The 14324-nt window shown below is 42.3% G+C and overlaps 1 long non-coding RNA gene across 1 annotated transcript in view; it reads right to left on the bottom strand.

Annotated features, from left to right (window-relative positions):
* The window catches only part of LOC136359684 (uncharacterized), a 41878-nt gene extending 38547 nt beyond the window's left edge, over positions 1-3331 (bottom strand). Inside the window, exon 1 of the long non-coding RNA XR_010743318.1 lies at positions 2647-3331. This is a non-coding gene — a long non-coding RNA (uncharacterized lncRNA). The remainder of the gene's footprint in view (positions 1-2646) is intronic.
* Between the last annotated feature and the right edge of the window lie 10993 nt (positions 3332-14324).

Raw genomic sequence — 14324 nt, 5'->3', positions numbered from 1 at the left:
GTGTTGCAATGAAGTATCCACATGGCTAAAGTGATTTACAGCAGCCATGAATACAGCCAAGTACTGATAGGAAGAGTAGCACACATAGTAAAATGATACAGTGCGGTATAATATTTATTAATCTTTTCAAGAATTATTTCAGTATAAATGACTTCAATGACTCCAAAAATCCCTGCCAAAACAGTGTAACATATACCACACACCACACAGAGAGAAAGGGACCAAGGTATGGGATACTCTTATTAAAATCACAGAATAATTTAAGTAAGAAGGGACCTCTGGAAATCATCTACTCCAACCTCCAGTTCAAAGCAGGTGTAATTAGACCAGGCTGCTCAGGGACATGTCTAGTTGAGTCCTGAACATTTCCAAGGCCAGAAATTCCTCAAAATTTAAGTCATGATGTTAGAAAAATCATTTCATTTAAGTTGCAACTGTCAAACACCATTATTCCTCCATTACAGCATGCACATTACATTTACTACTTCCCACCATTTCTGTTTCTTATTGCTGTTCAGCTGAGACTCCAGAAAATTATTTGATGAAGAAATTCTTTGCAGAGGCCTCTCTCAGCTTCTGGAGCTGGTATGACAGGGAAAAGGACAGGTTCCTACCTCAGCAGTCACTTGAGCCAAAACATTTGATAGAAAAAGCATAAAAAGAGATAGTACGTGTATATACGTTTCTAGGGAAAGATTCAGAACTTCCTAATGGGTTGCAGGTTTTGGGCACTGTCACTCTGGAGGAGCACAGGAAAAGGCAGGCAACAGCTACAAGACAGCCTGAAACTGCACTCCAGCCCATCCACAGCCTGGCTCACACCCCACACTAGAAGCTCTCCTGACCTCTACTGAGATGTTTGTGACAAACCCTCCTTTGTTTTCAGTCAGATTCAGTGATTTGAGGCAGAAATTATCTCCTTCTCCAATCAGAGGGTTGTGAGTCTCCATCTTAACAGACCACAACGTTATTGTGATAAAAGCAAAACCAAAAAACCAAACAAAGTCCATCAAGAAGTCAGGAGTACAGGAGTGGCCAGGATAAGTCACAAAGTGATACACTTTGAACAATAAACCAGCTTCAGGACTCACGTACACACAGCTCAGTGTCCCTGCTGATCCACAAAGGAACAGAATAACTTCAAAAAGTTCTGGGCTGGATAAATGATTTCTACCCCCTTGTCCAGCCCAAACCATAATTTGTTTCAAAAGGAGAGATTAATTGCATCAGGCATCACTCAGAGGAGCCAAACCATCCCTAGAATTTCCATTGTCCTAGACATTTGACTGCACATAATTCCAAACAATCCTTGGACTGGTTTCTCATCACACGGCAAGCTCCATTGGTTAGGAGAGATAACTAAATATCAGTGGACAACTGCAATTAATAGAATAAAGAGAAAGATGATCCTACAACTTTAAAATGCCTCTCCTGTTTTCCTTAAACTCCCACTCCTCACTCTTATAATCAAGGGGAGGGTATCTATGAAGCAGAAGCCAAAAATTAATTTAGTAACATATTACAGAGTTGCAACAAAAATCAGGTGGAGGAAACACATCCTCAGCTCAATATGTTAAAGGCCGGGAAGGATTCCAGTGCTTTTCCAAGCACAGAGACAGGGAAGGCAACTCAGTTTATCAGTGCTACAGCCACCACCATCGCAAATTTGATTACACAAATTTCTCCAGTTTCTTATTTCAGTCAAGATTCCTAACATGTGGCCCAAAGTCTTGCCCAGGTCACAGATTTCACAGAATATCGTGAGCTGGAAGGGACTCCCAAGGATCCTTAAGTCCAACTCTGAATTGAATGGCTTATACAGGGATCAAACAGAGATTGAACCCACTGTGATCAGAGAGAAGGGATTTTGCAAGGCAAAAAAGAGTTTTTGTGGAATAACAACCCATTTGCCATCACTTTGCACATGGTGATGACAAGCCACAGTTAACGCTCCAGGAATTAAGTGTATCTTAACTAACCTGGGTAACTAAAGAAAAATGGAGTTTTACATCCTAGAACAAAGGATTTCAAGCCTTTCCTTCTGGTCACTAACAACAGCATGTACCAACATCTGTCTTAATTCTTCAAAGTGCAGCAGAAATGAAGGTCAGGCATTCAACACTTGCAAACTCATCTGGACCAATAAATGTCTGCAGATTTTGGTGAACCTGCTTAAGAAACATGTCTAAGTGATGTCACCCTTTCCCTGAACCTGCAATATCCCGGGATTTACAACATCCTGCTTGTAGTGGAATCAAAGCATCACTGCTTGTTCTGATAAAAACTTTAACTTCACAGACATTACCCCAATAACATGCCATCAGTTTTACAAAAGGCTCAAGTATCAGACTGCATCACAAGACTCAGCCTTATGTTTCCTTCCTGCTCAGCTGCAGGGAGCACTCGCTGGTGAGCCACAGGCAGAGGGCACACAGTGCCACAGAGGCTGGGAGGTTCACTACAGCTCTGCAGGGGTTATTTTGGATTATTTATGCACCTGCTTGTATATATGTACATAAAATGAAGCCATCCAGAGCCCATCATCTCTGCCAAGGATACTGCAGACTGCGATATCATCCCAAGTAAGTCTTGAGGCTCTAAGAGCCAACACAGGCCCCCCAAGACGCACTCAACATTCAGAATTACCTATTAATGCTGCATCACTTCCAGGAGTTGAAGTTGATCTCATCTAGGAGCCATCTGTAGACAGGTAACAGCAAATGGGCTAATCAAGAAACCAGGCTTTCAAATGAGCATTTTCTTGAGGAAAAAGCAACCTCTGATCTCTCACTCAGCCCAAGTCAGCAGGGTTTGGTTTCTCTCTTTTCTCTCCAGCTGCACCAGGCAGAGCATGCCAGGCCTCATTCTTCTGAAGACTCACTGGACAACCAAGGGTGTAGCCACACTGCCAAGTCTTTCACTCTTACTCCTTGCTCTCAGTAGTCTGCCCTTTTGCAAGGGAAAAAGTTCTGACATATCAGGAAACTGCGCAGAGCAGCTGAACTCCAGTCCTCACCACTTCCCCACACTCCTTCCTCTTCCTCAGGAGGCACCTTCACAGCAGCAGCTTTCATCCAGGCAGCATTCCTCACTTTATCATCACCCTATAAAAAGGTCTCTACCTCAAGCACAGAAGTGCTCCAGCTCACTCATAGAGCAGTATATTCCCAATTCAGCCTTTCCTCAGCTTACAGCTCTCCATAAAAGCAGCATCAGCACACTACTTACACACCAGCCTTTCCCTACAAGTCCAGCTTCCTCCGTGCTACCAAAGCAAGTGCAGGTGTGGCCAACTGAGCAGGGCTGGCCACCCTTAGAAGGTGCAAACACCTCCCAGTTCCTACCAGTGCCTAGAGGGGATTTGCTTCCAGATTGCCCTAATATAGCTACAATAAGGAGAAGGGGGGAAAAAGGGTACAATAAGGAGAAGGGGGGTATTTGGGTATGTTTTAGGCAGCCTTCTGATTCCCAAGAATCAAAGTTATTTTTAGAATGTTCTTTATTTGAAATTTAAAAGCTCCTGTATTCAACAGCAGCAAAGAATCAAGAACAAACATAAACAGCTGAGGAAAAATTAGATAGTGATGAACAAGGTGGTTTTAATTATGTGGGACTGGGCTGAAGTAGCCTGTTTTAGCACTTAATAAAGGAGTCTTCCTCCCCTTGCAATGTGAACTGCTAATATGGCATTTGCAGACAAGATAAGAAACCCGTGTTCCCTATTTATTGTACCAAGAAGTTTGATGGGTGGCATTGGAGCAGGTTAATCCATGTGTCCCAGGCCTGGGCTGCCAGTGCTGCTCATCAGCCTTCTCAGGGGCAGGGCTGTACCCTCGGGGCCCCAGACAGTGACAGTAAGGAATTGTTGAAGCCATTCTGCCTCTTTGTATGAAGTTTGGTCGCACTGAAAAGGTGTGGAAAAGGCTTTCTCACTCACAGGGTCCTTGCCCAGTTGAGTCATTCCTCTCTTCCCAGCTGTCAGATGCAAACTCCAAGCCTGCACCTCCTACCCCACTCAACAGCAGCATGATAAATAAAGGCAATGCTTGTGATTTGAAAGCATTAATTTCTACTGCAAGGTAAAAACAGGGAGGCAGAATTGTAATATATGTTTAATATGTTACTTGTGGTAAATGTAATGGATAAATTCGTGTATATAATATTGTATCAAAAGTTTGGTCTATTAAAAAGCTACTCAAGGGCGTCTCCGAGATTCCAAGGCCTATTGTGCAAGCTGTGAAACCACAACATTTGCAACAGAAACAACATGGCCGGAACTGGAGATGGCCCATTCATCAGTGATGGGCCTCCACAGCTGCTGATATCTGATATCAATCTTGGTGGGGGACCCGGAGGATGATCAAATCAGCGCCCCAAAAGAGAAATCCGGGAAGACTATCAAATCATCTTTTCATACTTACAGGAACCCCTTTCAAAACCTCACTTGGAAATAAAGAGATACATGAATATTTGGACTTTCAATGGACTTAGCCTCAGGACAAATAAACTGTATAAAACCCGTGCACTGAGACCCAGTGTGTGTGGTCGAGGTTTGATGGTACCTTTGTTACTGTCACTCTGCCCACCCAGCATTCGATCAATGTTGTCCGATTTTATTGTGGCCTTTCAATTTGATTTTGGAAAATCGCTAAATAAATTCTTTTATTTTGAATTTGCTTCTAATAATTTATAACAGTACTCAAAACCAAGCTTAACCAGAGCTGATAGAAGTCCTTTCATTGACTTCACTTGGCAAAATCAGGGTCATTCTTAGACGAATTCCCTGTTTTCCCTTCAGATCCGTTGGCAGCCTTACAGCATTAGAATCATGTGTGTGGTAATATCTTTCCCTGTACATGATCAATTCATGCTGCCATTAAGGAAATGGAAATTATGAAAGGTGACAGAAGAAGTCAGACTTTCTGCATGTTCCATAACACAAATCCTCTCTATAGCATTCTGCCCTGTTTTTGGGTAAGAACAGGCTTTCTCCTATAAATACTTTTCCCCAAAAAGTAGCTTAAACTAGCTGGTCAGTGCCTAAAGCAGGACAAAATCTGTGATTATTTGCATGACTTTTAAAGCCCAGGCTTTCAGGGGTCATGGCAACACAAATGCTACCTGTGAATACCATCATCCTAAATCCAAGAAAGGAAAACATTAAAGGTTTTTAGTTTGCACAAACAACTTTCTGTCATCCTGGCAACTTCATTCTATCTGGACCATTCTGTCTTCATACTTCAGAAAATACAGAATGAGGGAGGACAGGAAATATCAAGAGTTCACAAATTTTTGACAGTTCTTTGCATCAGAATGGAAATAATTTTCCTTCCCACTCCGTTTTTCCCCCCTCTACCACCACATGCTACAGTATTTTCCATCTCATTGCGTTTTGTATTTGACCTCTTGGTGAAAGTCAGGAAACATCATCCACCTAATTGTGAGCACCTGCACAGCTGCAGGTGTGAGGGGAAACACCTCATTGAGCGGGTCAGAGAACTCTCTGCTGATTTACAATATTAACACCCGTCACATCCAGAAAAAGCAGCCTGTGTTCATGGTTAATGCAGTGGCAGAGGGACATGTCAGAAATGCCACTCATGGTAGTAAAGGTGGTTATGGCTGCTTCATTTTTGAGAAAGGAGGTAATCCTTAGTTTCAGGGCTGTCTGGTCTGCATTTTCAGCAAACTTTGTTCTCTCTTTTGAAATCTTCCCCTTTTCTACCAAGACTGAGGGGAGTACACACACACGTTTACTCAGAGTGCATGGACACACTGCACTGCCTTCAGCAGGACTGGCCACGCACACCATGTGCTGCCTATAGTACATTTGCAGGGCTTTTTCTGTTTAACTTTTAAACTGGACTCATATGAGACTCTCCCCAGCCAGACACCTCATTAAAGCTGACAGATTTACAATCCCCAGCTTGCAGTTTCTGGACTGTGGGTGGCCTTGGCCTTGGCCAACTTGCGAAATTTTGCATGCCACCATTTTCCAGTTGTAGAGTAGGGAGAAGAAGAATCCTCCTTACCTCCCATACACAGTCTTGCTGCTCAGACTAAAGCACTAATATTTCAAAGAGGACCTGCCTGTTATGACATGCCCCTCCACTGATTGTAACAATGGAACCCCAACCACAGCTGGGGCTCCTAATAAAAATAAATTAGTGCTGCTGTTGTAAAAACAAATAAATAACACTAATAACTTCAGGAGAAATCTGTCAACACAGATGATGGGCAGGGCTGTCAGAGTATTTATTTACTACATTTCCAGAACTTTGCTGTTGACCTTTTACCTTCTCGAAACAGCCATGCTACAGAAACCTCCCTGAAGAACAGTCTCTGTCTCCCCACATAAACAGCTGAGAACCCTCTGGAGAGCTGCTAGTGAGATATATGCACTGTCTGTCAGTGGTGAAGGAGTCAATTCAACCCCACGATTCAAACAAATGCGCTTTAAGAGCATCTAATGTTTATATTGGCTTTGTGTCTGCAACGCTATTTTGAGAATGGTCTGCCTAAGGCATTTTTCTTATTTCCAGACTGAAAGGTACTTTAATGGGGCCATGCCTGCAATGGTTTAGTTCCTGTGTTGGGCTCCTTGCCGAGGCTTCCACCTGCCTGTTTAATGGCAGAGCTTTTCAACTGCTCTGCACGGGGTGATATCTGGATTTTAAGGACTCTGCAGTGATGGTGCAGCCTGGTATCATGTGCTGCACCCTCCTCATGTCCCCAGGCTGAGAGCAATCAGAGCTAGGCAGAGCAGGGAAGGAGTAAGAAAAGGCAATATTTACACAGTAAACTTTCCAAGCATTCAGGAGAGAATGGCTTGCAGATGTATATGTTTAAATGACATTTACACTCCCATTGTTTCCTTTAACTTGGTGCTCATCTTACTGTAGGCTTCTTCGGATAAAAAAACAAAACTGCTGAGGGCTGTGTTCTTGGTGAGAAATAACATCCTTCCCCTTCCTTCTCAGATGTACTAAGTGCTAAGAAAAAACCACCAGCATTGCAGAATTGTATGTTTAGTAGGGAGCTATATGAGCTGAAGTCAGTTGGGCCTTCTTCAGCCAGAATAGCAAGCAGAAGACTTCAGGTACCTGCTACAGAGGTTCAGAGCAGAGCTGGTACATTTTAAATCACCCCCTCCAAGGCTCCAGGGGGAAGGACCAAAGTAAGGAAATCTCAGCACAATGTAATATTCAGGCCCATTTTCCCCTTGGGAAAGGCATACAGCTGAACCAAACCTTCTATTATTTTTTTTACAAACTGGGAGTCCAAGATTTATACACTCTTTGCTTCCTCAGTAATCTTGGTCACACCTAATGCTCTAGGCTAGGCAATGAAAAACAGTATCTTACAGTTCTGGTAGTCAGCAGACAAAATAAAAGCAATTAACTTCTTCAATTACTGACTGCTTATTTTTTGAATACCTCTGTGGATAGAAGACATTACAGTTAATACAAGTCACAACACCTTGACAGTGGACTAAGCACCAGGAATCAGCACTTCAGGCATCAATGGCTCATTACTGGAAACCAGTGCTGGAGTTAAGCTGCTTTCTTCCAGATGTGTAGCCAGGAAGGCAGGGGAAACACCAGAAGATATTCCCAGTTTCCTCTGTGTTAGTGCTTTCGTTCTGCACAAATAACTCATATGTGAGGCCTGACAATCAGCAAGTGAAAATCAACACTTGAGCAAAGGTCACTAGGAAAACATAATGCTATCTTTTCCATAAATCATTAGGATTTTGTATAGCCACTCAAAGTCCAGTTTATTACTCACCCAAGCCAACAACTACAGAGACTTTTGCAGGCTTTGCAACACCCTTGCCATTTGTTAACATCTCCACAGAAAAATTCTATTTAATTTACCCCGTAGTCTCTTCCCAGATGCAATGGTACTTTGGTATCCCACTCTGCAACATCTCTATTTTTGATTTTCTGTCTTGGAAATTGGTTTTGTGGTTGAACCACATATTTTTTTCACTTCTTATGATTGACATATGATCTGAGCTTGGCTAGAGGAAAGGGACATTCTGCATACCACATCATCAAGAGAAAACCAGCCCCGGACAAGGAATTTGTATGGACTTGGCCTGACTGGTAAAGAAGGTCAGAATGAAAACATATGACATGCAGAGAAACAGCCCTAGGAGATTAATGTGAAGGCAAGGGGAGAAATCAGATGTCTATTGCAATGCAGTCCTCCATCTGGGGTACTTTGCACTCCTTGGGGTTTTGCTGAACTGACAATCTGCACACCAAGCCCATCCAAAATACCTTGTCACCCCAGGGGTCACCTGGGTGCTGCCCTGCCAACAGAAGGTGACAAGTCACAGCCCACAGTCCTGCTCAGGCTCCAGCTGAAGAGCGTGAAATAAGGGCTGAGGTGCCTCCTCCCATGGTGACACTTGGGATCTGTCTGTCCTGAGATGGAGGTTGAGTCATTCTGCTGATATTTCTAATAACACAGCTCCTGATGCAGTCTAGTCCTCTTGGTGCCACACTGAAATCATTGCAGGATTGCATCAGAGAAATCCAGAAGTACTGATTAGGTAGAAAATGGTGCATGATTACAAACCAAAATATGACCAAGACCTGTAAAGTCATCCCTTTCACTGCTGAGGACGCTGTGACCATGTGGACCTGAACTACACAGTGCCAGTGAGGGAAGAATTGTGCCCTCTGAACCCAGAAGACTGAACCAGCACTCTTCAGGATTGCTTTTAGTACACGTTTTTTTCAGATGCCTTTGCGAAATAGCGAGTACCTGGTACAGAGAAAGCAATAATATGCTAGGAATCAAGTTAAATCATTCCTGTGAAGAATTTTCATTGGTATGTATTCAATAAGCACTGGGAGTGAAAGATCACACTGGATTCACCACATTCACAATATTTCTGCATACATGTGAACTGCTGAAAATACAGTGCACAACCCAACTGAGTAACACAGCAGAAAACCAGCTCTGCTTGGTTCATTTTACAAATTCCAAATGTTATTTTTCACCAAAACCTTCTTCTTATTTTCTTTTTAAATGGAACTGTCATTCACTACAGGATTGAATGGAAATGATCAAACTGCAGTCACTGGAAAGACTTCTGTACATGTTGGATTGGATTCTACTGGAGTAGCTTGAAGCAAATGTTTATATATACTTCCAGTGAGTTTATTTTCTTAGGGTGAATGAAAATAGAAACTTCTTGGAGCAGGGAATGGAGAAAATCAGCTTTCCACAGAAACCACAACTGAGAAGAATTTGATAACAGTTCAGAATAAGGAGTACTATGATATTTTAGTTTCACTAAAGACTTATCTTCCTTCAGAAATTTATAGCACCTTATATACTTAGAACTGATTACCCACAGGTTGCCTTCATGTGAGCACTCAGAAATACTGATTGTAGCAAAGATATTTTGATGTTTTATCAGCATCTTGGGAAACCAAGTCGGAGCTATTTTAGGCGGAAGTCAAACCTTTTATTTCCAACGCCACAAGAAATAACAGAGCAGCCAATTATTTACCTCTCCCCCTTACAGCACATATGAAATTAGCAATATCACCCAATTACATGTCAAAGCCACAAAACCAGGCCCTAAATAGGTTCAATACCTAGCCAAGACTGCAAACATACCACAATAAAGGAAGGCCAAGAGGCATCATGTTATGTCCAGTGCCCAGTTCTAATAATTCCATCATACCTATATAGAAAACAGGCAGGTATTATGGCTGTTGGCTAATGAGGAGTAGAAGATATGTTCTGTGAGCCTTCAAGGCTTGATGTAGAGGTTCTAGTGCTCTTTTCTAAACCTTAAACATCTTTTTACCCTTTCCTTTAAGGCACACTACAGCATCATTGCTCAGTTCTTAACAGTTTTGTCCCTGACAAGAAACAAGGAAGGAAACTGGACAATCACTCAACCAAACCCTGTTGTTATCTTCCACTGAAGAGTTTTAAGCATTTTGGGATTCCTCACTGAGAGGGAGGCAAAGAGAAGGCTCTACCTTGGCAGAAGAAATAAAAGCATGAAACAGTTGGGGTGATTTGGATTGGCCAAAAAACCAATGTCATCAGATGGACGAGAAACCTCCAGTGCAGAGTGAAAATTTGAGAAATAAGAAAATGTCATTGAAGCAAATTTATTTTAAATAAATAAAATTTATTTTACCTAAGACTGTAGAACACCTGGTGCAAATCCCTCAGCTTCTGTTACCTCTGTAACAACTCTGAATCTTGCTCTTATAGACTCTCTTCAGGAAAGGAATGTAAAATGCCTATATGTCCAGTCACTCCCAAACTTTACATTTGGTTCTCACTGAGGGCATGCAAAATGCCCAGGGAAGTGAGTCCCAAACAGATGGGACTCATAAGAGTGACTGGAATTGAAGAAAAACAGATTAGAAAACACCCCAAAGAATTATTTCTCCTATTGAAAAATAAACAGTAATTACATTCCTATTATTCTGCAGGAAAAAAAAATTGATTGCCATGGAATTCTCACCAGAAAAAAAAATTACATCCAAATACTTTTTTGTATGTCAATATCCATCTTGGTAAATACATAATCCCTTCTACAGCTGAAGGTGAATAGCTCTGAGTGTCTTACAGCATCTGCACCACTAAAACCTGCTTTTCTTGCCAGACCTCATCACTCATAAAAGAGTGTTGTATCAGAGCAGCCCCTGCAGTGCAATTCAGACACCATTGAGGTCCTGAGGGAGAGAATAAAACAGAAGAGGCTTGGAACTATGGGTCCCATGGGACACCACCACAAAACAGATGCAGAGATTTATTTCTGTTGTAACAAAATCCCATTTTCTGATGGGGAAAGATTTGGTCTGGATTGTCTTTTCTGGCCTCATTTATTGTTTGAGTACAAAGCTACAGGAGGAATCACATTCATTTGTTTTAATACATCAGAAGCAAGAGGCAATGCACCATTGGTCTAGTTTCATTTAATCTGTTTAAGCAAACGTTTTGTACTATCAATGAAGTATCAAGTCTTGATTTGTGCCAAGCTCATAATAAAATTGCAGACCAACAACACCTCTGTTTGGAAATAAGGTCAAAGACAGGAATGACAGGCATGAAAAGACACATCCACAAAGTCAAGACCATGACTTGAAAAGCAAAATAATAAGTTAACAGCCCTGAAACCACAGCTCTCCATGACTTGTGCACAGTGTGTGGAAGGACAGACTGGTTTTGACTAAACTGCTTCACTCTGCCAAGGAGTTATTTCTCATGAAAATCCCTCAGAGCTTTTCAACCCACAAAAAAATCTTCCATTATATTACCTTTTCATTCAGATTTGGAACTGAGACAAACAGCAGTTTGTCAGGTTTTTCTCCAAGATGGAAATTCTGGGGAAAGTTGCTCAGCTCTTTTTGTCAGCTGTCATGGAAGATAAATGATTGTCTAAGCAGAACTACACCAGGGCTTTCTCCGGGGTGCTTTGGCTGAGATCAGCTTGAAGATTGTCTTCCTACCAGGCACTGCCACAGAACACCTTTGTGACTTCTGCTGGACAGCTCCAGAGGGCCAGCAAGGAGAGAGGCAAAACTGGGAAAGCTGGAAACAGTGGTCTGTTCTCTACAGATCCACTACAGCCAGTTCTGCTGCTGCTATGACAACACTGAGGAAATTCCTCTGTTTCCATGAGATCCTCCAATGGCTGTGCAGCTTCCACAGGGTCAGGCTGAATTCTGCAAACAGGTTTTAAAAAGTTCAAGTTGTTCCATGCACGCAGTCACAGCCTTTGTAATTTGCTCATTTATTTTATCATAAATAGTATGTTTTCTCATTTATTTACCAACAGTTGCAGAAGCTGCTTCTCTGTGCTCTCCTGCCTGAAGATCAGGAGAGGTCATCATATATTTTTCATAGATTTTCTTCCTGGATTAACAGTAACACTCTGTGTAAAGGCTTCCTTAGATAAAAAATGACCATACAAATGGGCAGCACAGAGGTGGTTTTATCAATCCATACTGCACATCCCTAGAGAAAATAACCAGATGCTTTTTCATTGGGAAGTGAAGGAGAACCATTCCTAGAAGCCTAACATAGCTTACTGGATATTTGTCAAGGCCCCCTGTGCCTGTGCCTGCCATGCACACTGAAGTTCTGCCATTAGAGTAGGCAATTCCTGTGTGAAAAAAAGTAGCAGCAAAAGGACACCAAAATCACTTGGACTTTGGGCATAGTTGTGGTTCACTCCAGAAACTGCTGTGTTCAAATCTACCTTCTCCAGGGTATTAACCTGCCACCTGATCAGCAGCTGCTCCACCTGAGAGGAGGATCATATCTATTTATACAGGGCATATGGGAACACGTCTAGGAAAACACAGGCATGGCCAAAACTGCACCTGCAGAAAGGGACTTCCTTATTCCACTTCCCTCAAATTAAGATATCCCCGATGTCAGCAAACTGAATGCTTTCTTATTCACACTGGGCACCTTCCTTAGACCTTTCAGCCTTTTTCAAAATGGTTCTTCTTTCTCTTGTTGACAAACCCTTTTCTGAGGTTGTTTTTCAGCTGTGGAACAAGCAGTGAGATTAACTTGTTTAACAGCCCTGTACACACACAAACCCCCATGCCATTTGCACAGTCCCCCTTCTCTCCTTAAGATCTCCTTCAAAGTACCCCAGGCAGGATCTCTCATCATCACAAGGGTGAATGAGGTTGAGGTTGAGATTTGCAGTAGCAAAACAGGCTGTAAATATGGGAGAAACAAAGCACAGAACCTATCTGTAATATCCTGGATAATGCAACAATACTCTGGATAATATAGCTGTTCTCCTTAACCCTCTCCCTCTCCATCCACGTCACAGCCATCTCTTCCAAAGGGCAGAGTCTGAACACATCTGCTGGGTCTGTCCTTGGACCAAGAGGCTACATCTGGCAGAGCAGCTCTACATGTCTCTGATTTGGGCATTCCCAAAAAATTGTCATCTCTTGGCCTCTGTTCTTCTCACCACCCGAGAGCAAAACCCCTGCCTTTTCTGTGTAATTCACAAGGAATCCTGGTATCAACTTCTCTTGTGATCATCACTCAGAACCAGGAATCCAGGCCATTCCAGCATCCAATCTGGAAACTGACTTGTTACTAGTGACTGACCCAACTTCAGAAATAACTTTTGGTCTCCAATGTAAGTCCCAGGACTATTTTTCGAAGGCTTATTTCCTTTACACACCCACTTGCATGCTGAGAATCTAACATTCCTTCCTATCAAAATCTGGGCTGGGCTCATAACCTTCCAAACAAATAATTTCCAAGCTCCTATTAATCATTTATTTTTCATCTCTACCACAGAGACTATCCTCCTCTGGTAATTTGAAACTGGATGACAAGGAAATTTTGAATAGATTTAATTTCATTTTTGCTCAGCAAGTGTCCTGTCCATGTCTGGTGAGAAGATGGGAGAGTTTTTCCAAAGTGAAAGATGCTATATACTCTTTTACTTATTTCGATGTGCACATCCACTGATGATGCCATTTTCCCAAGGTAGAAGGCCCCTGAATATTTATTTTTCAATCACAGATGTCCTAACTATTTGCATAGAATATACATTGTAGCAGGATGATCTCTTGGCATAACCAGTGACACTGTTGTTTTTCCAGTTCTTCCTGGTGACCTAAATAGCTCCAAGCCAAAAATTTCACATGAAAAATGCAGGATGTACTTCACATAACCCTGTGAAAGCATGGTGCCAGTATCTGGATGCATATCCAATTTGGTATTCCCTGAAATCACTACAACAGGATGACAGGAGTACCCCAGCCCTCTAGGCAGCACATCACATGACAGATACATGACACATCTCTGCCTGGGGCAGAGAGCCACTAGGGAGGTTAAACTATTCAGATTGCTTTTTAAACATTTCCTGCCTCCTTCCTCACAAGCTGACATGAGGGCTTTAATAAGGCTGAAGCTCTGGAACAAAGATTAGACATTCTCCTATACAAGAAATACTCCCAGAGTCGTGTTGTATTCCAAGCCTTCATTATATTCAGTTGCCATGATTCCACCTTCCCATCCTATGCAGTAGCTCAGACACACTATTCATCATCTCCAGGAAATCCAAAGGATATTGCAGACCATGGATTTGTTGGCTGTCTCTCTTCCCAGCTCCTCCTGTGATACTGACACATTTTTAGCATTATTTCTGCCAAGGCTGTCACTCCTCAGCACAGGTTATCCTCTACTAGGCACTGACATATTCACTGGGAGTCTCTGGGAAACATTCACAATCTCCTCAACAACTTACTGAACTCACATAAGCATGTCCTGAGTGACTAATGTTAAATTTCTCAGTG

This window comes from Sylvia atricapilla, chromosome 3 (assembly GCF_009819655.1).
Source record: "Sylvia atricapilla isolate bSylAtr1 chromosome 3, bSylAtr1.pri, whole genome shotgun sequence".
Taxonomy (NCBI): domain Eukaryota; kingdom Metazoa; phylum Chordata; class Aves; order Passeriformes; family Sylviidae; genus Sylvia; species Sylvia atricapilla.
This window is presented reverse-complemented; position numbering and strand designations above follow the sequence as displayed.